General features: G+C 45.4%; 1 protein-coding gene across 1 annotated transcript in view; it reads right to left on the bottom strand.

The window, feature by feature from the left end:
• RNF24 (ring finger protein 24) overlaps positions 1-25,209 on the bottom strand; it is a 101,065-nt gene extending 75,856 nt beyond the window's left edge. Inside the window, exon 1 of the mRNA XM_088448939.1 lies at positions 25,006-25,209. The gene's annotated coding sequence lies outside the window, so the exon portion shown is untranslated. The remainder of the gene's footprint in view (positions 1-25,005) is intronic.
• Positions 25,210-25,585: the final 376 nt, after the last annotated feature.

The following is a 25,585-nucleotide window of genomic DNA, read 5'->3' as shown; positions in this document are numbered from 1 at the left end:
AGGGTTAGGCTGCGGGGCCAGAGGGTTAGGGGTAGGCTGCGGGGCCAGAGGGTTAGGGGTAGGCTGCAGGGCCAGAGGGTTAGGGGTAGGCTGCAGGGCCAGAGGGTTAGGGGTAGGCTGCGGGGCCAGAGGGTTAGGGGTAGGCTGCGGGGCCAGAGGGTTAGGGGTAGGCTGCGGGACCGGAGGGTTAGGGGTGCATACTAACCCCTCAGATGACTCCAAGTCAGCTGACCGCCGGACCAAGAGACATCACCGGAGCATGTTAATGAAGCCTCTGCAACACCGGGGCATTTTAATCACGTTGAAATTTCATCAGTGTCTAGTGTTCCCGCTAGCTTGTTTTAGCGGGGCGCTGTGCCATGCCCGATTTTAAAAGGGCAAAATGCGCCCTGCCCATGTAGCAGCGCCCCGCTAAATCAGAATGCCCTGAGCCTTCCCCACCCGCGGGCCGCAGTGTCCCACGGCTGGAAAAAGTTGTGGTGACCAATCACCGTCGGATGAATGCGCACGGCATCTATTCACCGTTAAGGGAAGAGCTTAGGGGAAGTGTGACAAATGGGCGGCATGTCCCAAGGACACCCCCCTCCCTGGCCGGTCACACCTCCTTTTCCGGCACCCCAAGTCCTGCTCGCACTCTAGCGGGAACCCTAAGTGTCAACATGATAAATGTCAACCTGCTAAGCACGACAACATTATGTATGTCGACAACACAAATTAAACCCGTTCAAATACATGTCGCCTGCGTGCATTCCTTACAATGCCATGATGCATGTAAACTAATTCCAGTGAAGCCTCGCAGCGTGTGTATTTTACATACGTGTCTGAATTTACACAATGCATACACATGCATAGCACACATATATTGCAATAGAGATTAGGCTAGTCATTTGTACAGTTGTAGCATTGTAGCCAGGACTGTACCAGTAAAAATGGGTATTTCTTTCTCCGGCTGCAAATAGACTCAAGCAAACTGCTTCCTAAATTGCGATCTAATCTCGGAACTGGCAGCGATGAATGTGGAGAGAATAAAGTCTGGGGTTATTTTAGAAAGAGGAATAGGAGTCAGAATTTATAGTGTGTCACAATCAGCCACCATAAAGTTCTTAGTTTATTACCAATAAATAGGAGAACTTAACTCCTAATTATTCCCTCTGTCTCTTTATTTTGAAATTATTAATTAAGCTTATTGAGAGGTGAGCACACAGGCATTAAACACGCCTCAGCCGTTAGTAGGTTTACGGGTTTGGGCATTTTTTGTGTCAAAGAAATTAAAAATAAATAATCTTTTTTTTTTTTTTTTAATTAAACTTAATTTCGAAATGTAAAAAAAAAAATTATTTAGTCAGCGTATAAGGTCTCTTTCTGATGCTTTTGCTTCTCCCAGCCGGTTCGAAAGCAGCAAGAATCTATGCCCCTCCCTCAATAACTTTCCGGACAAAGGGGAGGGGCATTGACAGCCGCTTGGTTTGTTTCAAACAGGTCTAGCAAGGTGGGAGAGATCAAATATTTGAGGGCAGGATGTACTAAGCGTCGCATCTACAATGCGGTACATCCCGCCTCTCATCGGGTACATACCGCGGTTGATTACCACGGTATGTACTTAGAATATCGCAAAAGACAGCTCTTCCGATAAGAATTATCCTTTGCAATGCCCCCGGAGAGAGGGACTTTCAGGTTTAACAGCCAGAAGTCCCTTGCTTGGTGTCTGTGAGGGATCAGATTGGATCCCTCTCAAGGGAGGCGTCCCGAAAAGAAGCCCATCGCATTCCGGTAAATTGTGCGAAAAGAAGCCCATCGCATTCCGGTAAATTGTACGAAAAGAAGTCCATCGCATTCTGGTGATTTGTACCAAAACTGCATTTTCGGGGGTTTTACTGCATTTTCCCCTTGAGTACATCCCACCCTGAGAGAGATAAAATGGAGAAGTTGCCCATAGCAACCAATCAGCTTCTAACTTCCATTTCCTAGACTGTGCCAGATACAGGAAATGACAAATAAAAGCTGATTGGTTGCTCTGGGCAAGTACTCCGTTTTATCTTTCGCCAAGGCTTGATACATCTCCCCTAAGAAGAGAAGAATCTGGAGTATTGGGCCAGTTCTGTGGGCTCCCTATAAGCGGCCTATAAACCTTGCAGCAATAATAATGGCTTGCCCAGAAATACTGAATACTTGGTGCCTGACTCAGCAAGGACTAGACGGGCGATTGTTGCTTTCTGCACATGTGTATGCATCGCAATGTGCGCAGGTCTCGCTGCGACCGGACTACGATCGCAGTGCCTACGCAGACCCATCGCAGAGCGATTGACAGGAACTGACCGCTTGGGGGTGGTCGGCAAAATGCAACTCGTGCCAGTGCGTTTGAACGCCGTGTTACATGGACGTGCATAAATTAGCCGCTGCGGTGCCATACGCAGCTTGGGCTGTCACTTCGTGCGCGGAGGTTAGCAATTCCTGAGTAAGGTCAGAGCTTGTGCAAGTGTGCGTGAGGCTCCGATGGTACTCGATGTTACCGATGGTTTTGCAGTCTTGCTAAGTATTGCGGATGTCTGTAAGGTAAGGTGAGCGTCCGTGTTCGGCTGCGACAGCATTGCGATAGCAATCATTAGCAGATTTTCGCAGTGAGACTGCGTGCGTAATCGCTGCTGCGATCGCAATATCGACCCTTGCTGAATCAGGCCCTTGATTCGTTCCACACACACACATACAGACTCACACCACCACTTAGTGTTCTAGCTCACATGTATTTTATTTATTTATCAACAATTTCTTATATAGCGCAGCATATTCCGTTGCAATTCACAATTGGAAACAACATTAATAGAACAAAACTGGGTAATAACAGACAGACATAAAGGTAAGAGGGCCCTGCTCGCAAGCTTACAATCTATAGATAACACTGTACGACAATGCAGTTACACCATCGAACCATAATAGAAGCTGCATTAGAGGTTAGTGGGTTACTGAACAGTGCAGTAATTGTTCTATATATTTACGTGTAGTGGCTGTGTCAGGTGATGGCGGAGGCTTCCCAAGGTATATAAATCTGCATCGGCCATTAAAGGTCTACAAAACCAAGGGCCTGATTCAGACCCACTCGCGAGCGGCTGTCCGCTCGCAAGTGGGTCGATGGTGTGCACTGCGCATGCGCACGACGGAGGGAGCTCCGTCGTGCGCATGCGCGAGACGCGACGAGCGAAGGACTTTCCTTCGCTCGTTGTGTCTGATCAAAGGGGGCGTGCTGTCGATGTTGATTGACAGCACGCCCCCTTTGGTGGGCGTGCCTCCCAGACGGGGGCGTTCCCAAGGGAACGCCTACCGTCAGAAGCCGGCCCCACTGACATCACTAGTGATGTCAGTGGGAGTGATTTTGGCTCTGATAGAGCCAAAATCACTCCGGGCCTTGCGGTTGAGAAACTCAACCGCAGGCTCCGGCTCGCAGTGGCGATGGTCAAGACCATCGAGACCATCAACCTGCACGCTCGTATAGGCTGTGGGTGGTGACTCACAGCTATACGAGCGTCCAGGAGGAAGCTCCATAATTATGGAGGTGGGCCCTGATTCAGAGCGAGCGCTCTGCTCAGAGCGTCCGGCTCTGAATCAGGGCCCAAGTTCACCCAATGGCTGGCTTCAGCAATATCCTTGTAAATGACTATTATTAGGTCTGTAACTGTGCTCCCAGCCTGGCCGCTCAGCGCCTGCAACCCTCAGGCCAGATTCACCATCAAGCGTCCAAACGAGTTTACACCTTTAGCTCAGTTAGTGAAATTTGGGGAATATTTGGATTTTTTTCCCTTTTTTTTGTGTGTGTGTTCCCAGGAATCAGTGGTGTATTGCTATTGGAGAATAGGTTCTTAAAGGCATCTTTGATTGTTTGAGATAATTAGTTCCCGAGCCAATTCAATTGGTTTAGGCGACCAGTCCCGAGTCTGGACTTACAGCGGATATCTGTTCGTAATCCTCCTTAGGTAGGAGCAGGCACTAGGGGTGAGGGTTTGGTTTAGGGTGCGGGGAGGGGGACATTAGGCATAGGCACCGGGGAGAGAGGGTTAGGGGTAAGGGTTAGTCTTCCCTTTTTTCTTTATAGGTGTTGAGATTCTGACTGTCGGTATTCTGACCAGCGGCATCTCGACCCCCCCCCCCAGGATCTCATACTCAACCCCTTTCGGGCATGCCGTAACTTCGGTTTGGAGAGGATTCCGCACAAATAAGCACCAATGTTGACAACGTCACTCGGCCCGAGAGTCGTAATTCTAGGTCTGTCCACAGCGCCCAACAGTTCATATTTTGGCCTGATTGTGACATTTAGAAAGCCCTAGCACAGTGTGGTATAGGATGGTGGGCAAAGCTTCGTAGAAAGATGGGGGTGGCTGCCAAGATTAAGGGGATAGATTGACTGGGAGCGTGATTATCAAATCGGGGGGCAAGTGTGAGAGATACGCTGACTCATTTGGCCAGCCACGTGTGCTGGAAAACCAAAAATGGATTTTGTCCAGGTCCACGTGTGGTCAATGTAATAATAATAATTCTCTTACACTGGTTACAGAATCCCTGTATGTAAAATATGTCAATTTAATCACTATAAACTGAAATAACTAATCGGTGTTCTCTGCTTATACCATCCCACATATGGGGCGTTTCTGTGAACCTAATTCAGTGATGTTACACTGCGTCCACAATGTCATCAGGCACATCCTTTCCACGTAGGCCACGCCTATCAAATGAATGAGGATTGAGTATTTAGATAGACATGAATTGGTCGATACCAAATGGTCGACAGCAATAGGGTTTAATGGTCGACAGGTTCAAAAGATCGACTGTTGAATAATCAACATGGACCAAGGTCGACAGGGTCAAATGGTTCGACACAGAAAAGGTCAAAACATGTTTGTTTTTTTACCCTAACCCTTCCCCTAGTGTCTAACCCTCCACCTTGTGCATATCCCTAACCCTCCCCCTGGTGCCTAAGCCTAAGCTTCCACCAAATGCCTAAGCCTGACCCCCATCCTAACCCTAAAAATAATGAAAAACCATGTGTCGACCTTTTCCTTTGACCCTGACGACCATCTGGTGTTGACCTTTTGACTGTCCATTCTAGACACTGTAGATCTTCTATCCCTGTACGCTGTAAATTACTGTATTTTAAGAGGGGCCAACATATTGGTTCCTGGGCACACATCAGAACGATGTAATGGTCGACGGAACGATACCTTGTTCCGTTCTTCATTACCTGCAATGGGGCCGCTTGCAATATTGTCCGGCATTTGCATATTATCGACACCGCAACTCCACAAACATACAGGCCAGCGGCTGCAACTGCGTATACCTCTGAATTAGGCCCAAAGGCCTGCATAATAAATGAGCTTTATAAGAAATTCTAAACGTTCTTGGGAAATGATTTAAGACCCTTCATGAAGACACCAGTCCGTAAACTAGCAGAAATAATAAAAACACGCCGGCCCTTTTACATGTGACCGACATCAGCCCGTGTACTTTAGTCACATACATCTGTGAGATCTGCCTGCGTTGGAACCAGTCACGAACAAATCAACGCGTTTCACTGACTGCTATGGCGCTCAGAGGGTTTTCATGTGATTACACGAAAATGACCTCAATATCTCATGTTACCGGCTGGAGCTCAGCAACATCAATGTAACTAATCACTTACATAAAAGAAAAAAAAAACACACCACAAAAAAAAAGGTCACATCCCTTCTGACACAACATATTTCATCGTACTGTAAAGGGGGCATAGGCTGGCTCAGTTATTATATGGGAACGCTATATTCTTTATATATGTCAGTCCACAGCACAGACGCTTAAACTGGCAGTAGATATAGATTTTTGAACAGCTTTGATTAATCAGTTCTAAAATGAAAAAAAAAATAATAATTGATCAGATTTCTAGCCAAATCAAAGAAAAGCCAACTAAATTCTAGAAAGCTGAACATGATGATCAAGCCTACAATTGACATATTTTTGCATTTCATAATGAATAAACAAGCTTTTCTAAATTTGATTTTATTAATTAAAAAAATACTAAAATTAAGTAGCGCTTAAAACATAAAAAAAAAAACATTCATTTTAAACGCAAACCTAGAACAAGAGCCACTAAATTTGAATCAGGGTCTACTGTACCATGTTCGTAGCTATGGAACCGGCAAAATTCAATCAAGTTTTGCAACGGCTATAATTCTGAAGCACCTAAAAGTCAGAAAATGTACAACTTTTATACATCACAGACATGGGGAGCAAAGCTGGCCACACATCTAAAGATTATCTGTCCAACCAGCCAACTAGTTGATTGGTTGGAATGAAAATCTGGTAACGTATGGGAGTAACTGACAATCAGCAATTTGCTCCAAAACGCCGGAAAATGGACAAAAACTGTTGTTTGAACAAATAGTTTAGATCAAACATTTAACAAACTTGTGTGATGACCATTTTCATCTGTTTTCTGGCATTTAGGAGCAAATTGCTGATCATCAGTTACTCCCATACCTTACCAGATTTTCATTCCAACCAATCAACTAGTTGGCTAGATGGATGAAAGTTGGTTTAGTGTGTGGCCAGTTTAACTAAGCCACTCCTGTGCAGAAGAACAGACGTCCAGCTAGCACTTTGTACACAACATGCCTGTGAATTAATGCAAACCGTCCCCGGAATGCATTGGAAAAGATGGCATGTTATATACCCTGAGCGTAAGATGCTTGCTTCACTCAGTGGCCATTTCAGTCAGTAATTCCTATTCATTAATAAGTTTAAAGATAGGATGACTAATGTGCATAGTATAAATAATCCCCCCCCATGAATCTTTCCCCCATATCTTCAATTCCTGAAAGCTCTGACGTATATAAATATATATAATATCTTATGATGCTATTGGGCAAATGATAAAACAAATTTATCCCTGCTGTTTGTGCTCTGTAAATTAAGTAAAAGGTTTGATTTGCTGGCTTATGGGTGTCACAGCCAGGTTGCTGATCTGCATGCATTACATGATAACATTGCTCTATAAAGTAATACTGGAACGTGCACGTATATAGCCATTCCTTATGTTAGCAACCCTTTATCTTCCTACTGCAAAAAGGATCGTTTTGGACCCTCGAGACAGCTGATCCCACAATCTGCACAGACCAGATGCCTCCCAATACTCAGAGGCCAGTCCCTGTATTAAACCTTTCTCCCTCTTCCATATCATCTGGGGACATTACCAATGCAAATCTACCGGACATGGTAAATAACAAGCATGGTCTCACTGCCAGATACAGTATGTACTTTGGTGGAGTTTGTGTGTGTGTGTGTGTATTTTAGCATACACACAGGCCCTGATTCAGAGCCGGACGCTCTGAAAGAGCGCTCGCTCTGAATCAGGGCCGTCCTTAATTTTTAGAGCGGCCTCCTGGCCGCTCATATAGCTGTGGGTGACCACCCACAGCTATAACGAGCGGCCAGGAAGATGGTCGCGATGGCCAAGAGTGACCAACACGACCATCAGGCTTGCGACGAGACCCTTGTGGTAGGGTCTCGTTGCCGCAAGCCCTGGAGTGCTTTCGGCTCTATCTATCCATGGGAACGCCTCCGTCTGGGCAGCCACGTCCCCCCGGCACGCCCACCGAAGGGGGCGTGCTGTCACTCACCATCGACAGCACGCCCCCTTTGGTGCGAGACCCGGAGCGACGGCTTGCCCGTCACTATCCGGGTCTCGCGCATACGCACGACGGAGCCGGCTCCGTCGTGCGCATGCGCACTGGACCAACATCGACCCGTTTGTGAGCACTCAGCGCTCGCGAGCAGATCTGAATCAGGCCCACTGTTCAATAGTCACAGACCTACACTTTGAATATTTCGCCTTTTCTCCATTTTGAGAAATGGGGAAAAATGAGCAAAATCCCTATTTTTGGGTAAAAATGTGGGGATTTCTTACAGAACCATTTGGACAGCCCCCCTACTGATAGTTAAGCGAAAAAAAAAAATTCAGAAGTTGCGCACTTTGGCGAAAAACGCCCCTTGAAATTTCGGTCAAAAATACTAATTTTTTCGTGAAAAAGATGCGTTTAACGTATTGGGTCTGGTATTTCGGACGGTCGTAAGGATGCGTCAAGTATTTTAAACATCGCACGTTTTGTTAGCAGTTTTAAAAAAACGACCGCGCCAGCCGTGTGCGATGTTTAAAACACTTGGCGCATCCTTAAGGCCGTCATACGTTAAACACATTTTTCACAAAAAAATTTAATAAATTGGATCGAAATTTCAGCGGTCATTTTTAGTCAAAGTACGCAACTAACAACATTTTTTTTCCCCTAAACTATCATTAGGGGGCTGTCCAAAGGGTTCTGAAATAAATCCCCAGATTTTTACCCAAAAATAGGGATTTTTCTAAAAAACTTTTTTGCCTGCCCTAGGCTGGAGTAAAGTTTTCTCCAATTTTTTGTTGGTGAAATCGGCCGGCCAATTTCGCCTCTAATTGATTTACCCCCTATGTGGCAAAAGTCATAAAAAATTTTTTTTTAAAAAGTTATGTTACTGTACCCCCTCATTCTGATAACTGTATCTGGAAGTCTGGTTCTAGGAATATAGAGGAAGGGCATTTTCTCAGGAAATCCAGACACCTGGGAGTAATACATTACATTTTAAGAGTGAACGGCCCCCCGACAACACATATGCTTTGTTGTAATAAATGTTCTGAGAATCACCCCCTCGGCTTTCAGTCTCATGGTACGCTTCGGCGGAAATTACATTCATCTACTGTAGCCAAACTTTTGGATTTTAATCTCAAAAATTTTAATGACAACATACAAAGATGAACAAAACTGCACTGGCCGAAGCTACGGGGATCCTGGGACAAGGGCAAAAACAATGGCACTCTTCTAGAGCAAGGACAGTTCCCCACATACCCTGCCCAACACCTTTATAGAAGCTAGGAAAAGACCTGCAGCCTGAATATTATACAGTCGTTTCCAAAATACTTCAATTAGGCAAATATAAACTAAAAATAGTATTAATTTACTACAACAAATAATATTAATAATAATTTAAAAAAGTCACATTATCAATCATTGCTGATCACTAGTGGATGAAGTCACCATTTAAATGAAGAAATTGTATTATTTTGTAATTAATCAAGTATTTTTAAACATTTCACAAATCTTTTTTCTTCTGTTGCATGCGATGTGACTAAAGGCCCCCACACGCGGTGCAGCAATTTATTTTTTTTTTTTTTACACGATTTGGACACTTTCGAATGATTGAAACGACCAATCGTGTAAAAAGTTTCGTGTGTGGGGATGATTGCTACGCCAATTCGCTCTCCCGCTGTCGCCGATCATGGCCGCTGATCAATTGAACCTGCAGGAAGATAATCGACCTATCTTTCACGATTTGGCCCACACGGTTTCGTGTGCGCGCGAGATGAAGGATGCGATGGACGATTTGCCGTCACTGATCCTGGCCACTCCCCTTCACTATTTTTTTACAACGTTCCAGTAGAGGCATCGTGAGGTGGTTTGCTCCCAAACGATATATCGTTAGCGATTTGCAATGGTTAACGAGCCATCTATATCGTTTGTACAATCGTTCCATGTGTAGGCACAAGATGGTTTGTTCAGGATTTTAGGGGAAATAGCAAACGACATCGGATCGTTTGTAAATCGCACCGTGTGCCTACATCGCCAAGCATGTTAGTTTGTATACGTAAAAGTGTTCATGTTCTCCTCTTTGTCTGGTTAACACCACAGGAAAGACCACTTATGTGGTCCTGATAAGAGTATAATTAATGAGATAAGATTACAGAAAGCAGAGGCCTCTGTGCTTACATAAGAGGCAAATATGCAGCTTTACCTTACAGATCCAGCGCACAGGTCGCTTTTCTAAGCCTTTTTTGATGTGGCAATTAAATAGTGAGAACGCAGTGCCTCGTGCCTCAGTGAGGTCACTGGTTCCCAGTGAACTGGTAGGCTGCGAGCCCACAATATTGTGTGTGGGATGATAGATGCACTCTAAGGGAGCAGCAAGCAAAGTGCATACGCTACTTCAACATCTATCGGCAACGCAATGTTATGAGCTGCGATTTACTGATCTGATTGTAAGAGATTAGATTTATCCCTGCAAATCATCTAATCTGCTAGAACGTGGAGTCCAGCAGCTGTCAGAGGGATCCCAATAGCTTCAATAAATCGCTGAAACATGCTCGACTTTCTAGGGCTAACGTCAGGGGGGCAAGAGCGAGGTGTACAACGCAACACACAAAATGGATACTGTTATTACAATGGCAATGGTCAGACACAAACACACCTTTTTAAAAAATAAATTAAATAAAAATCCATTTAGTTCTACACCTTGCCTCCAATTTGAGCCATGATACACCTTGCCCTGACCATCTGAGGACACGAATCACGTCGCAAGTCCCAACCAATTTGTCACTGGGCAAAATCCGGACATTCGGCGCCGCTGGATCAATGATTTTTGCCAAACAGGTAAATGAACCTTTCTAGGCGCAGAGGGAGTGACAGGACGTCAGCAATTGGGGGGGTGAAGCAGGCGCGCCCGTCCGTCGGAACGCCGATACATGGCATAAATTAGCCACTGCAACGGCATACGCGGCTTGTGTACCCACTGCGTGAGACGAGGTTAGCAATTTCTGAGACAGGTCAGAGCTGCTGGAACTGTGCGCGAGGGGCCGATGTTATGCGATGTTACCGATGTGTACAAGGACTACGAGGTAGTACGGATATGAAAAAGCAGTAATGGGCGTCTCTATGTTGGCCGAGCGAACATTGCAAACATTAGTACATTTTCTCTGCTGAATTGCGTGCGATTGTGCAGCCGCAATAGCGATCTATGCTGAATCAGCCCCTGTGTGCGGATAGGTAAACAGAAAATCCTTAGTACTGTACATAGCGGTGTTACGGGAAATGGGAACTCCATCAGCATACAGTACGTGTACATAGCTGGAGGGGGAATATTTACACTGATAATCTCTTTGGTGTAAGAATCCTGTCCAACAAGTCTATTAATATGTCCCTGCAGGGACAACGGTCCAGTCTGCAGAGGAAGGCCTACAGCAAGCTTAGAAAACCTGTTGTAGGACTATAGGTCCCAGCATGACCTATAGGCCTGTGCCTGGGACTAAAATGAAAACTTGAATTTATTTGGCCAGGAAAGATTACGGATTGCATGTTTTGCGATCATCAAACCAGAACTGTCCATTTATTCATTGTGTGTTTGCATTGGGGTGTATGTATGTTTGTGGCGTGGAAGAGGTTGGTGACACAGAGTGTTAGGGGGCCCCCTGCATGTTTTATTTGTACTGGGCCCCACACTTTCTGATAGCAGCCCTGCATACAACTACGTGTCAACTGCTGAAATACTCTGCACGGTGCAGAAATTCCACCTCTGTTTATGCAAGTACACATGTTACAGACATTAATGAGTACAAGCTAACACTAGCAAGGATAATTCACAATTAAATGTCAGGTATCAGCATTATTATCTATTAATGCAACCATCAGGGGCAGCCACTATCCCACATGATCTCACACAGGGGAATCCAGAAAACATAACCTGCTAGGGGTACTTATTGAGAAAGTAAAAAAAAATAAAAAATTCAGATGAAAATATGAGGTAGAAATTAAGGGGAGGATTGAGGAAGAGCTGGTGTAGAACTTTGCTGGAGCATTAGCTGGATCATTAAGGTTCCTTTGGGAAAGGACTGCAGTAATGGTGGGAGGGAGGTGAAAAATATTAAGTGCCAGAACCATTCATGCTCAGATCATCCGGTCTGCCAACAACTCGGCCAATGGTCATTAATGACTACTGTTGATCAGATTACGACTGATAACAGAGACCAATAGCTTGTGCTCAAATGCACAGCAAATCTAATTAAAATGTGAACTCTCTGAAACTCTGTTGGATAATGGGATCTTTCAAACGACACACACTCATCTGTAATCAGCACAATGAAGAAACGTTGCGTGTATTTTAGGTTTAGCGGCCCTTTAAGGAGACAGTGAAGGTGGAATATAAATAGGGGAGTGGTCACCCTGCGATTTTCTGGAACAATCTACAGAGACGGCAGCAGCTCTGAGATGTAGCTGGCAGGAGAGAATACAAATTGTGGAAAAATGACTCAGTGCTGTATTATTCCCACATACAGTGATCATCCTCGGGTCACAGGCCGCGCACAATGCCCACCCAGCGCACAATCCTTCTCGCTATGCTCATGTACATAATAAGTGGGCGCGGCATTATCTGGAGGCAGATGAGCCCCTGAACGGACTCAGAGGGGTAAATTTACTAAAGTGAGAGTTTTTAGAAGTGAGTTTTAAAAGTGATGTTGCCCATAGCAACCAACCAGATTCTAGCTATTATCTTCTAGAAGGTGCTAGTTAAATGTTAAGTAGAATCTGATTGGTTGCTATGGGCAACATCACTTTTAAAACTCACTTCTAAAAACTCTCACTTTAGTAAATTTACCCCAGAAACTCCTCTGTGCACTAATTTAACCTCTCCGATTTTTCATTTTCATGCACCATATAGTTGCCAATGGTCCCTACTTTCCAGGGACTATCCCAGGTTTTGAAGATCTCACAGTGGAACCGTCCCTATTTTCCAGCATTGACCAATTTCTCTCATTCTAAATCTCATTATAACTATGTATTGAAGAAGACGGTGACCATTCGTGACTCTACAATCGGGGTGGACAAAAAGCGCCCGCCCCAGCTGTTGTAGCACTACACATCCCAGCATGACCTGCTATTTTGCGATGCTAAAACTGTTGTAATGCATGCTGGGATTTGTAGTTCGACAACAGCTGGAGGGCCGCTTATAGCCCACCTCTGCTACAAGCATCTTCACACTCCGAGGGCTGATGTCATTTAATGAAGGAAGAATTAATTAAAGGAGGAAAATAAACCACCACAGAGATTAGACTATATTCAAGATTACTTATATTGTGCCGTCTACAAGATATAAACAATTGCTGAGAATAAATAAGGCTGCTAAGAATAGTATACAACCTACGTCTAAGCCTGCGAGTATAGCCTGCGTTACTGTGAATCTAGGTACGCTACACGCTAATGCCCAACAAGTCAAATATATTGAATTCAAGTACAAGTGACGAATTACAGATCTAATAAAGAAATATATCCAGCCTGAAGCGCACACCAGTATTGTCTCGGTCATGCAGAGACAACACAGAAGGGAAAAGTCACGTGGGGTGCCATTTCTATGGGGCTCAGAGGCTTAGGGGCCCCCGGATGCAGGTCATATTGTTGTCTACCAGGTTACCAGAATTGCCAGCTAAAAGGGGCCTGTATGGTGGCATAATCTAGACTGGGCACTGTAATGTGGTATGCTATGAACTGGAGGGCACTAACATGTTGCAAAATATGAACTGGGGGCACTGTGATGTGGCATAATATGAACTGAGGGGCACGGATGTGGCATAATATGAAATGAAGCACTGTAATGTGGCATAATATGAACTGAGGGGCACTGTGATGCAGCATATTATGCATTGGGGCATTGTGAGACGCATACTATGAACTGAGGGGCACTGTGATGTGGCATAATATGACCTGGAGGCATGAAATGTTGCACTGTATGAACTGTGGGTTCTACAGTGTGACATAATATAAATTACGGGCACTATTATGTGGCATAATATGAACTAAGGAGAATGTATGGAATATTGTGAATTGAGGGCACTGTGTGGCATATGTACTGACAGCACTATAAATGTGGAATATATGAACTAGGCCACTACTATAAGGTCATACAATGAACTAGGGCACTACTATGGGTCATACAATGAACAAGGGCACTACTATGGGGCATAACATTAACTAGGGCACTACTATGGGGCATAACATTAACTAGGGCACTACTATGGGGCATAACATTAACTAGGGCACTACTATGGGGCATAACATTAACTAGGGCACTACTATGGGGCATAACATTAACTAGGGCACTACTGCGGGACATAAAATTAATTAGGGCACTACTATGGGGCATAACATTAACTAGGGCACTACTGCGGGACATAAAATTAATTAGGGCATTATTATGGGGCATAAAATGAACAACTGCTGCAGAGAAATGTCTCTCTAGATGTATTAGGGTGGGAGCCCTTTTAAAATGTTTCTAAGGGGTCCAGAAAGTTTTGGCTACTCTCCTGTCTCTGGGGAGACCGCAAAGTTCAACCAAGATGGGGAGAATATAGGGGAAAGTACACCAGACCTCTTGAACTTGTCTAGTGAACATCTAGAGGGACAGTCATCCTCTGCTCTCTGAGTACTCACAAGTGTCTGCATGTAGACACAAACACTCTGGAAAGGCTCCCAGTTGTGATTATACCATACACACTCAAATACAACATAAATCTGCAACAATGATAAGAACAACAATGTATATAATAATAACCTGTGTTTGTTTTGCAAATAGCTAAAATACTGCTTTAGAAAAAAAAAAAACATTACAAACAGGAATAGACAGAAATGTATCGGTCACTGCCTTGTGCACTATGTAGTCAGCCATAAATAAGCCCTAATTATGGAGCTCCGGTGGTATGAAGGCACCTGTCCTGGTAGTGAGCATGGCAACAGCCTGATCGCCCCTGTAGGGCGGAAGCATGTTACAGAACACAGCATATAAACAGTGCACTGCGCCAAGGCAATATGTAGCAAAGCAGTGAAGTGGCATAATATTACCTGGTGACAACTTCTTGCAAGGGCGATTTTACTGTACATGAGTGATGCATGGAAGTCTGGCAAACCTACCCGTAACTTTTACTCTAGGATTTATATAGATAGATCGATATTCTATAGGTGACTTTGCTTTACACTATTAAAAGACCCTTATATAATTGTACATAGACGGAACCTATCCTACATTCTCATTCTGCAAGGACAGAATATAAGGGGTTAATGCACCGGATTGGAAGGTCTTAACTCCTACTCAGTCAAGTTCACTTCTCATCCCAGCCCCAGCAGATCCGATCTAGCACCCAGTCATGTCAACACCGCCATCTCCCCTCTCCTACACCGTCTATACATTGCTGCTGTCCGACGCCAATGGTCAGATCACGGCGAGTGCCCCAGTGTCACACAGGACAGGGGGCTCTGCCATAGTGACCAACCCCTTTAAAATCCAAAACAGCATAACACAACAGTAATGGTGGGTACACACTGGGCGATATTACTGAGCGACTGCACGATTACGACATCGTAATCGTGCAGTCGCTCAGTAATCGTGCACAAATCGTGCACTTGTATGTCGGAAACGACCAGCGATGCGCACTCCCGCTGGTCGTTTCCGACATTGTCCATCGCCTGAACATGCAGCACAATCTGCCGATAACGACAGATTGGCATGTTTGGGAATGATGGACAGTGCCTGCACTGAGCGACTGATCATTCAGTGCAGACACTACAGGGGATCAGGAACGACGGTACGATTACGATGTCGTAATCGTACTGTCTTTCCTGATCGCCTAGTGTGTACGCACCTTAACACTGTACTACAACATGCCCCTGCAATAGCAGCACCTTCCCCTCACTGCAATAGCGGTGCGCGCCTTCCCCTCACAGCAATAGCGGCGCGCGCCTTCCCCTCACTGCAATAGCGGCGCACACCTTCCCCTCACTGCAATAGCAGCGCACACCTTCCCCGTACTGCATGGTAGACAGTGCATTATTATTTAGCCACATTTATACAGAGTGATGAAACATGGCTACTCCTAATGCACAACAGGTAAGTTATCTGATAAGAGTACAGCTGGGCCATTAGAGGCAGGGACAGCACTTATATTTTAGCTAGAACCTTAAGGGTAGATGTGCTAAAGCTTCTAAAATAGACCATGTTGAGGTGTTGCCCATAGCAACCAATCAGATTATGTCTATCATTTTCTAGAATGCAACAGAGAAATGATAGACAGAATCGGATTGGTTGTAATGGGCAATACCATCACTTGTCTGTTTTAGAAGCGTAGTAAATCGACCCCCCAGTGCCTAGATTGATTCCTATTTATTAATGAGTAACCTAAACTTCTTAGGAAGGTGCCTGTCCCCTCCGTATCCTCCTTGCAGACACTACTCTGCAGTATAGATACCGGCTATAGGTCCAGATGCTACAAATACCTATGTCCTCCCATTCCCTATAAATCTACTCAGAGATTCCTGCAGAGTGCTCGCCATCGGTCGTTGCAATCTTCTGTACAAGCACCAAGTGTCTCCCGACTTCTCCCAGTTAAATCTTTATTTTCATACAGGATTTATGGCAAATGTCACCAAGCCAAGAAAATAATAAAAATGAGTACTCATTGAGATATATATATAATTCACGACAAGTTTCGTGTACACTAGATTTGGGATAGCCCCGGCCGCGTGGCGATGCATGAGGTTTGCCTGCTACACGTGTTCTGTGAATGTCATTATAGCCGAGAGGGATCCCCGCAGCTGTTGGGACATTTCACCAGGATTAATGCGACAAACGTGACCTCCAGCTTCATCCCGGTCACTGGCACCTTATTTGCAGAGGAAACAGATGCCGAAGCACCTGCCTTGCGGGATCGTATTCTCACTTCTATGGGCTTCCAGCTGACAGGGGACAGAAATAGCCCACCGTTATGTGACAGTACTATCAGTAACTCATTGTACGTACACTTTTATTTCCTAAATAATACACAGGAACATGACAGCTACAACCTGGTTGGCATCTGTGGGTAACAAGATGGCTTTAGTGCAGATTCACACCTTTCAGCAATGTTAGTACATAAGGGTTTGCTGCTTAAAGCATAACCGTTATAGGGCAGGGGTGGATACCGGAGAATAGCAGAGATATCGGGATTAGATAAGACATGACACCATGAGGTATCAGCAATAGCATAATACACATTGCCAGGGATTGTTTACCTACAAAGAATTTAGGTGCAAAACTTGCAATATGCAAATAGAATACCAGTCAGGCGCTTGCTTTCATTGTGTAATCTGCACTAAACAGGCCAAAGCTAATTGCCGATTGGTTGCTGCAATGCCATGTAAATTTTACAAATGATGATGCAATATTAGTACAGGGTTGAAACTAGGATATCTGTCACCTGGTGCAAGGCAGCAATTTTGCGCCCTCTCCCTTTCCGTACCTGTATTTTGTCCTTGCTCCTCCATAAGGCAGTACACTAGTCAGACGTCCCTGGTACAGTGACTTACGTTATTCCACACATAATAATGCCCATTACACATTATGCCACACATTGTAATGCCTATTACCAAAGTGCCATTTACATATTTGCCCGACACCATTTTATGTCCCACAGTAAGGCTTCTCATTACTTTAAAATGACCTGCTCGTTGCCAGGGGGTTCCATGCTCGTTGCCAGGGGGTTCCATGCTAGTTACTATGGGGTTTATGCTCGTTGCCAGGGGCTTTCATGCTCGTTGCTATGGGGTTTCATGCTCCTTGCCTGTGCTTTCATGCTCGATGCCAGGGGGTTTCATGCTCGTTGCCAGGGGGTTTATGCTCGTTGCTATGGAGTTTATGCTCGTTGCCAGGGGGTTTCACGGGAGAAGATGCAGTTTTCAGCATCTTCTCCCGGCACTTACGCTGGCCTAACAGACACTAGAGGTCCAGTAGGACCTCTAGCATCTGCCTCCTCCTTGGCGACGGCCATTTTTGGATGGCCATTTTCTGAATCTGCAGCCCTCAAGCCACCGTGAGTCAGCCCTCTTTCACCCCCTGCACGTGCACCTCTAGCCCCCCCCCCCTAGTTGCGGCCCCGATTAGTAAATGGGTTACTGCTGACTAGGGGGGTTTATGTACTAATAATGGCAGACCAGCCGTGATTATTATCTACTCATGTCGCAAGGGATATTTTCATTTTTAATGAAAATATCGCCGCTTTGTACAAAGCGGAACTCGTAGGGACAGCGGTTGCGGTAACCACTATCCCTGCAAGTTATATCCCCGGCATTTAGGATAAGTCTTTCACTGAAGTGAAAGACGTCTCCGGGGTTGCTGACACAGCGCATGCTAACAGCGACAGCCTCCGGAGCCGGCCGGGGCTGTGGGGGAGAGATCGAGTAATCTCTCTCCTGTGCCCACCGGGTGCCCCATAGGCTTACAGTAGTTTACACCATATGAAGATGGTGTAAGCTACCAGGACTAAACTCTGAAAAGCTTAGTACATAGGGGTGAGATCTCCTGCATTGTGTTTTTAGTACATAACTACAATACATAAAGATATGCAGAAACTGAAGTTTCTGCATAATTTTATGTAAAAAACTGTTTGATACATAGGCCCCTAGGTCCTGTGGAATTACACAAGTCTAAGCATATGGACACTTCATTAACAGAGATGATGTTGGATACTTTGTTCTCTTTTCCGTTGAGCTTGTTTTATAGCTTGTGTGGGTTTTTTTATATCTAAATGCAAATGTAAAAGCACTTCGAGTTCTATTTGGAGAAAAGTGCTATATAAATAACATCATGATTATTTTTCCATACAATGTAGTGAAGCTGGGATTCTGGCTGTTTTGTAGTCACATCCCTCTGAAACGCAGAACAAAGTTAGAATTTGGCGCAGGGGCAAAAGGGGGGAGGAGCCGACATCTGCCGTCGTGTAAGAGAAATACTTTCTGCGTGCACAACTCCCTGCGAGGCTCTGCAGCCCGGACAGAGGAGACAGAGGAGATCTCTGTCTGTAATTTGGAAGGAAAATGCTTTAAGTGGTTCCTTCTGCGCGGAAAGAGAGAGAGACAGAGACAGAGAGAGAGAGACAGAGACAGAGAGATCAGCTGGGACAGTTCCCCCAGGAAATTAGGACAAGTTAGGTTGGAGAAGTTCCTCCTATTCTGCCACTATCTCAGAAGGTAATAACCCAGTTTTATGCTGCACTGTAGGTACCTGCTGAGGAATACAGTATCAGCAAACATCTGATTAACACTAATTAAAGGTGTTTTACTACCTCCCAAAGGGGAAACAGTCGGGAAGCCGGTGGACGCAATGCTGACCGCCAGCTTCCCGACTGCTGAATCCCGGCAAGGGTTAAATGACAGGCGTCGAAGGGATGCTGGGCGCGGACAGCCGCAAGGGGGGAGTGTGGGGGAGGGTTAGGTATAGGGCTCCCGGGGGGGGACGGGACTTAGGGTTAGGCACCCCCCCGGGAGGTTAGGGTCAGGCTTGGGGAAGGGGGGGTTAGAGTTAGGCACCCCCGGGGGGAGGTTAGGGTTAGGCACCCCTAAGGGAGGGTTAGGGGGTAGAATAGGTTAGTTTATACTTACCTTCCGACGTTAGGGATTTCCACCTGTGTCGGGCTCCCGCTGACGGGATTTGAACCTCCGGCCGCATACTGATTCCCTCCCAAAGTAGTCACTTTATTGGCTTGAACATGCCCCCTGGCACTAAGTACATTGTTTTATCTGCCTGGCATCCAGACAGGTTAGTTCATTTACATCCTTCATAGATGCGGCACAAACCAGCCCAACGTTATATAGTTGGGTTATATTGAAGATCAATGGCAATAAACAATTCGGCCTGGATGATACAAAGCCACTGGTGAAAAACACACAAGAGGCTCAGGAGGAGCTGTATCAAACCTTGGAGAGCAACCAATGCACTTCTAGCTGTCATTTACTGTATCTAACACAATGCATGAAATGAGAGGCACAAGCCGATTGGTTGCTTTTGAGCAACGTCTGCACTTTATCTCTCTCCACCAGGAGGGATATAACAGAAGGGGCCCTTGAATTAAGGTAAATAGGAGAGGAAAAATGGCGCATTCCCTAATCTTTCCTCTATATTTTGCCTGCAGACAGCTACTCTGTACAGCCATGTATCACGTGGTGCTGCCGTAGGAGAAGCCTGGGTGCTTCCAGGGTGCGCACACAGGGTAATAAACGCAGGCATGTCCGACAGTTTAAACGCCATTTTCAGGACGTCCATAAATTATCCACTGCGCTCATGTTCGCAGCAGGAGAGCCAATTGCGTGTCCGGAGACCCGCTGTGCCTGCGGCATGTTAAACACACTCAGAAGGCTGATGGCCGCCTGATCGGCCTTCGGTGTTTCCGGTTTTGTACGTGAGCGGCGGATTTGAGGCATGGGCGTCTGTAAGCACTAGACGGCGAGTGAGTCATTAGCATACTTTCACAAATTGCCATCCGTCAGCTACAATGGCAGTTCCGTCCATCACTGAATCAGCCCTTATGTCTGCAATACTGCTTACCCATTATCTGGTGCAGCAATAAGTTATCTAGTCCTAATGCTGCAAACGGACTAGCAGACGGGGCGAGCTGTCGATGTTGAGTAACAGCTCGCCCCGTTTGCTGGGCGGGCCGGGGGCGTGCCCGGCCAAACGGAGGCGTTCCAGTCGGAACGCTTGCCGTTTGGGGGCAGCCCCACTGACATCATTGATGATCAAACAGAGCAGGAAGTTCCCTGTGGCTTACGAGTGCCCAGACCCAACCTTAGGGTCTGGTCGTAAGCCCCGATGGTCGCAATGGTGATGACCATCACGACCATCACCCTGATCGCAAACTAAGCTTGCGACCTGGAAGCAGTACTTCTAAACAAGAAGTGACCGCCCTCATTCAGAGTGAGCGATCGCTTCTTGCGATCGACTCTGAATGAGGGGCATAATCGGGACATACAGTATTTCGGCCGGGTAGTGCGGCGTTACAGGGAGCAGACTGTATAAGAGGGATGCAGAGCCCACAGACTGCGTCTGACCAGCGAGGGAACCGGATGAATGTCATCTGATAACACACACGGCCTCTCAGAAATCTTATTGCATCAGTAACTCTGTAGTAACAAAATGTACATTTCCAGCTGATACTGGCGAGATGCACAAACTGTCAGCTCTTCTGTTCTGAATGAGCGTAAACTAGAAGCCAATATTTACTTTTATATATTTCACTGAAAAAATATAAACAAAAACAACTCCCAGAAAATTAGAATTTTAATATAGTCTCCCTATAAATTACTTATAGATATAAATGAAGATTTCCAGTGACTTTCGTAGAGGCGATACCTCATCATTTAGGGAAAAGCCTATCTTATGTATTAAACAGCCAGTTGCATTCGGTATGATTTGCCGCCGACCGCATGGCTGTCGGCAGCAGCAGCCCGACAGAGGAGGAAATCCCGATCGTACTAAAGGTAATTATAAACTAACCTAATTCTACCCCCTAACCCCAACCCTCCTTTAGGGTGCCTAACCCTAACCTTCCCCCCCCCCCCCATTCCTAAACCTAACCCCCCCCTTTCCCGCCACCTAAACCTAAGTCCCCCGAGGGGGTGCCTAACCCTAAACCTAACCCTCCCCCCCTTGCGGCTGTCCACGCCCGGCATCCCTTCGATCGGGATGCCGGGCGCCGGTCTCCCGGCATCGGTAAAATGACAGGAGTCTAGATATAGACGCCTGTCATTTAACCCTCGCCGGGATTAAGCAGTCGGGAACACGGCGGTCGGCATTGCATCCGCCGACTTCCTGAACGTATACCGCCCAGTTGCAGCATGAACATAATCCATAGTTAATGAATGCACTAATTCACAGGTGCACAATTAGGTGTAAATTTATTAAGATGGGAGGTCTATATAAGACCTTGGTTCAGATTCTACTTCTCATTTATCTAGCACCTTCTAGAAGATAATACCTGGAATCTGATTGGTTGCTATGGGCAACATCACTTCTTAATAGAACTCACATCTTAGTAAATTTACCCGTCAAATTGGCTGAGACAAGGTCAGTTTAAAATTGAATCGTGGCGACGCCATCTTGCGACTGGCCGTAAGACGCCATCTTGGAAATGAAATCGCAAGACGCCATTTTGCGAATGGCTGCCCCAGTGCCATTTTAAATAAACTCACAATTAAGTACATATGGCGAGATTACTATTAGCACCATGCGATTGCATCTTTCATCATTTCTCATATACACAGTAATACGCACAATTGCGCTGTTAACTAGTCGCATATTAGCGAATGCATAAGATCCTATATGAAAACACCGTTTAGTAGCTAAATGCGCACGCATCTGTCCCCAGTTAACTAGCGTCTTTATATCAAACCCCGTATACTCACACATTACATATTCACATACAAGGTTCCATAAGCTTTAAGGTATAAGATTTAAGTTTGCTCAGTTAGTATAAATGCTGTGAAATAAAGATTGTTTGGTAACTAAGGTTTTATACATGATAAGTAAGCCGTGTTTGGTTTTGTACTGATGCGTACTCTTTCCACAGTATTCCGGTATTATCGGTGGGGAGATCGCATCATGCATTCTCAACTTATGGACCGCTGAGACTTCAAGCAACAAAATGTATATGATATGAATAACTGTTAGGATGTTGCATGTGGCGGGAATCTTACCAGATTTTCATTCCAACCGATCAACTAGTTGGCTGGTTGGACAGATAATCTTTAGATGTGTGGCCAGCTTTAGTCTTCGTGCTGAATGCTGATAGACGAGGGGTTTCTTGCTGATGCCTAACATCTGGTCCGGAAGCGCTGCGTATGTATACTGTACTTGGGTCTGTATAATTCCTTTGCGCCGAATTGTGTCTGGATCAATAGCGTGTAACTGACTGTACTTTTACTTGAATAATACTTGTGCTTTGGAACCACAGATTCCAGGTCTTTATTTACTGTATGACTGCGTACGCAAATTAGCGTAATCCTTAGAAGGTATAGGCAGGATATTAGAAGGTATAGAGGTTCTGATCCAGTATCGTTACCCCGTAGTGTGTCAGCGACCAAACTGGTGTTCTAGACACCAGACCCGCTGGTTGTCATTTATGCAATACCTGCATGTCACCGGTACACCGACACTGGGGCTCTCAGAAATGCAACTGATGCAGATTTTTTGCTCAGTCATTTTTCTAGAAATCCATGTAACATTGTTCTGTTCCAATTTCCAAATTCTTGCCCAATACAGTGACGACTTAGTAGATCTTATACCTAAAGTAAGTCTAGTACTCCGTCCCTGTAATTAATTTCTGCCAGAAACTGTATTGCCGCCCTTCCCACTTCCTTAGATGTGGTGACAGGACGGATGGATTTCCATGGCACAGAGAGATATTGTGAAAACTTATTATGTAGATGGGGAATTGCAGAATAAATGGTACAAGACACCAACTCTACCATATGAGCTGTCTGTATGGGATCGGTATGAAATATGATGGGTCAGTACAGTGCTATAGGCAGCACAAACCATTGCTCAATAGGGGGAACCAGTACTTCAGCAGCAACTCTTCCCATACTATCCCCACACTGTGTGTACCACAGCACAGCGACATGTCTGCCTCACACACACAGTGCAGCTGCTTTTCTCCCTTCATTTGAAGCACAGTCTGCCAATCGGGGTCATCTGCAGGGAGCACACCCCCCACCCGCCCCTGATGTTGTGTGAATTGTACAAGCCTGCAGTCACCTTCAGCAAGCCTCACACACACACAAACAGCACAGGGAATGTGCCAGGAGATAGACCACAGCAATGCATGTCAGGGGGGGGTGTTATACCACAGCAATGCATGTCAGGGGGGGTTATTATATCACAGCAATGCATGTCAGGGTTGGTTATTATATCACAGCAATGCATGTCAGGGGGGGTTATTATATCACAGCAATGCATGTCAGGGGGGGTTATTATATCACAGCAATGCATGTCAGGGGGGGTTATTATATCACAGCAATGCATGTCAGGGGGGGTTATTATATCACAGCAATGCATGTCAGGGGGGGTTATTATATCACAGCAATGCATGTCAGGGTTGGTTATTATATCACAGCAATGCATGTCAGGGGGGGTTATTATATCACAGCAATGCATGTCAGGGGGGGTTGTTATACCACAGCAATGCATGTCAGAGGGGGTTGTTATACCACAGCAATGCATGTCAGAGGGGGTTGTTATATCACAGCAGTGCATGTCAGGGGGGGTTGTTATATCACAGCAATGCATGTCAAGGGGGCTTGTTAAATCACAACAATACACATGAGGGGGGGATACTACAGAACAATTCATGTAGGGGGGAATGAAATATTATAGAGCAATGCATGTGGGGGGTGGGGTAATGAGATATTACAGAGCAATACATGTGTGAGGGGAGGGTATTACAGAGCAATACATGTGGGAGAGGAATGAGATATTACAAAGCAATACATGTGTGAGGGGAGGGTATTACAGAGCAATACATGTGTGAGGGGAGGGTATTACAGAGCAATACATGTGTGAGGGGAGGGTATTACAGAGCAATACATGTGGGAGGGGAGGGTATTACAGAGCAATACATGTGGGAGGGGAGGGTATTACAGAGCAATACATGTGAGAAAGAAGGGTATTACAGAGCAATACATGTGAGGAAGAAGGGTATTACAGAGCAATACATGTGAGGAAGAAGGGTATTATATAGCAATGAATACCAAAGTGACATTACAATACATAACAGATCATGTCATACAACATAGATAGCAGAAGCTACAGAGCAATTCAGCAGACTGAGTAATTACAAAGCAGTAAGAGGACAGGGACATCTCCTGCCATGAGGGGATAATAACACAACATTACAGAGGCTGGCAGTAGGGAATGATTATGATGCAGTGCCGCATTGCAATGGGTATGATCATTGTCTATATATTAAAATGAGAAAATACAAAAAAATAAACTATAAAATGACAGAGTATGTGTAAAAGCACTCATTACCAGACGGCATAGTACGGCAATACTTATAACAGGAGGCTACACAGGCACAGTGCAATTACAGTCTGAAACAGATTACCTGGCACAATGTAATAGCACAAAACCTGGTGGGCCTGCCTGTAGTGATATATATACATATATACATATATACATACACCTGCACATACATATTGCATATGCACCATAGACCTTCCCCTATAGCAGCAGAGGCTGCATGATCTCCACATGGCTATACCTGGCCACAGATAACCCGCACCGGTCCTGCAGGGACACTACATGCTGGAACAGAGCAATGTGCAGATACCGACTCACCCGTTTCCAGGTCCAGATGCTGATCCCGATTTCTGCAGTGTAAATCCTTATTAGCAGTGAGCACACATGCACCAGGCTACCGACCTTTTTTGCCGGGACAGCACCCACCGATTAATGACCATTTGCAGCAGTGTGTTTTCTTTTTGCACGTAGCAGTATAATAGAATAGAGAGAGAGAGACCTCCCCTCCCCTGGTGTCTGTATACAGTGGGAGGGGGCAGAGGCTGGCCTGGGAGAGAGGCTGCCAGCCAGCAGCACTGACTGAGAGGGGATGGCTGCTAGTGACTGTCTGTGGGGGGTACATTGGGGGCCAGGCACATTTAAGTTACGTATGGAACACTAACCGCCCACGTTCTAATAATAAAAGTACATGGCATTTATTGCACAGTGTATATTAGTACATACAGTATACTACTACTAAGTGCTGCAAGTGGGGGCACAATCTTTGTATACAGTTATGTACAGAACCTGAGTTATATGTATTTATAATTATATAGAGCCAGCAGGGGGCAGGTCCTGCCTCATATCTCCTTATTAACATATTATTTATATAGTAACAGCATATTCATTTGTGCTTTAA

Source organism: Taudactylus pleione, unplaced genomic scaffold, assembly GCF_031769625.1.
Source record: "Taudactylus pleione unplaced genomic scaffold, aTauple2 ptg000472l, whole genome shotgun sequence".
Taxonomy (NCBI): domain Eukaryota; kingdom Metazoa; phylum Chordata; class Amphibia; order Anura; family Myobatrachidae; genus Taudactylus; species Taudactylus pleione.
Note: the sequence above shows the minus strand (reverse complement) of the source record. Positions and strands in the feature narration are given on the sequence as shown.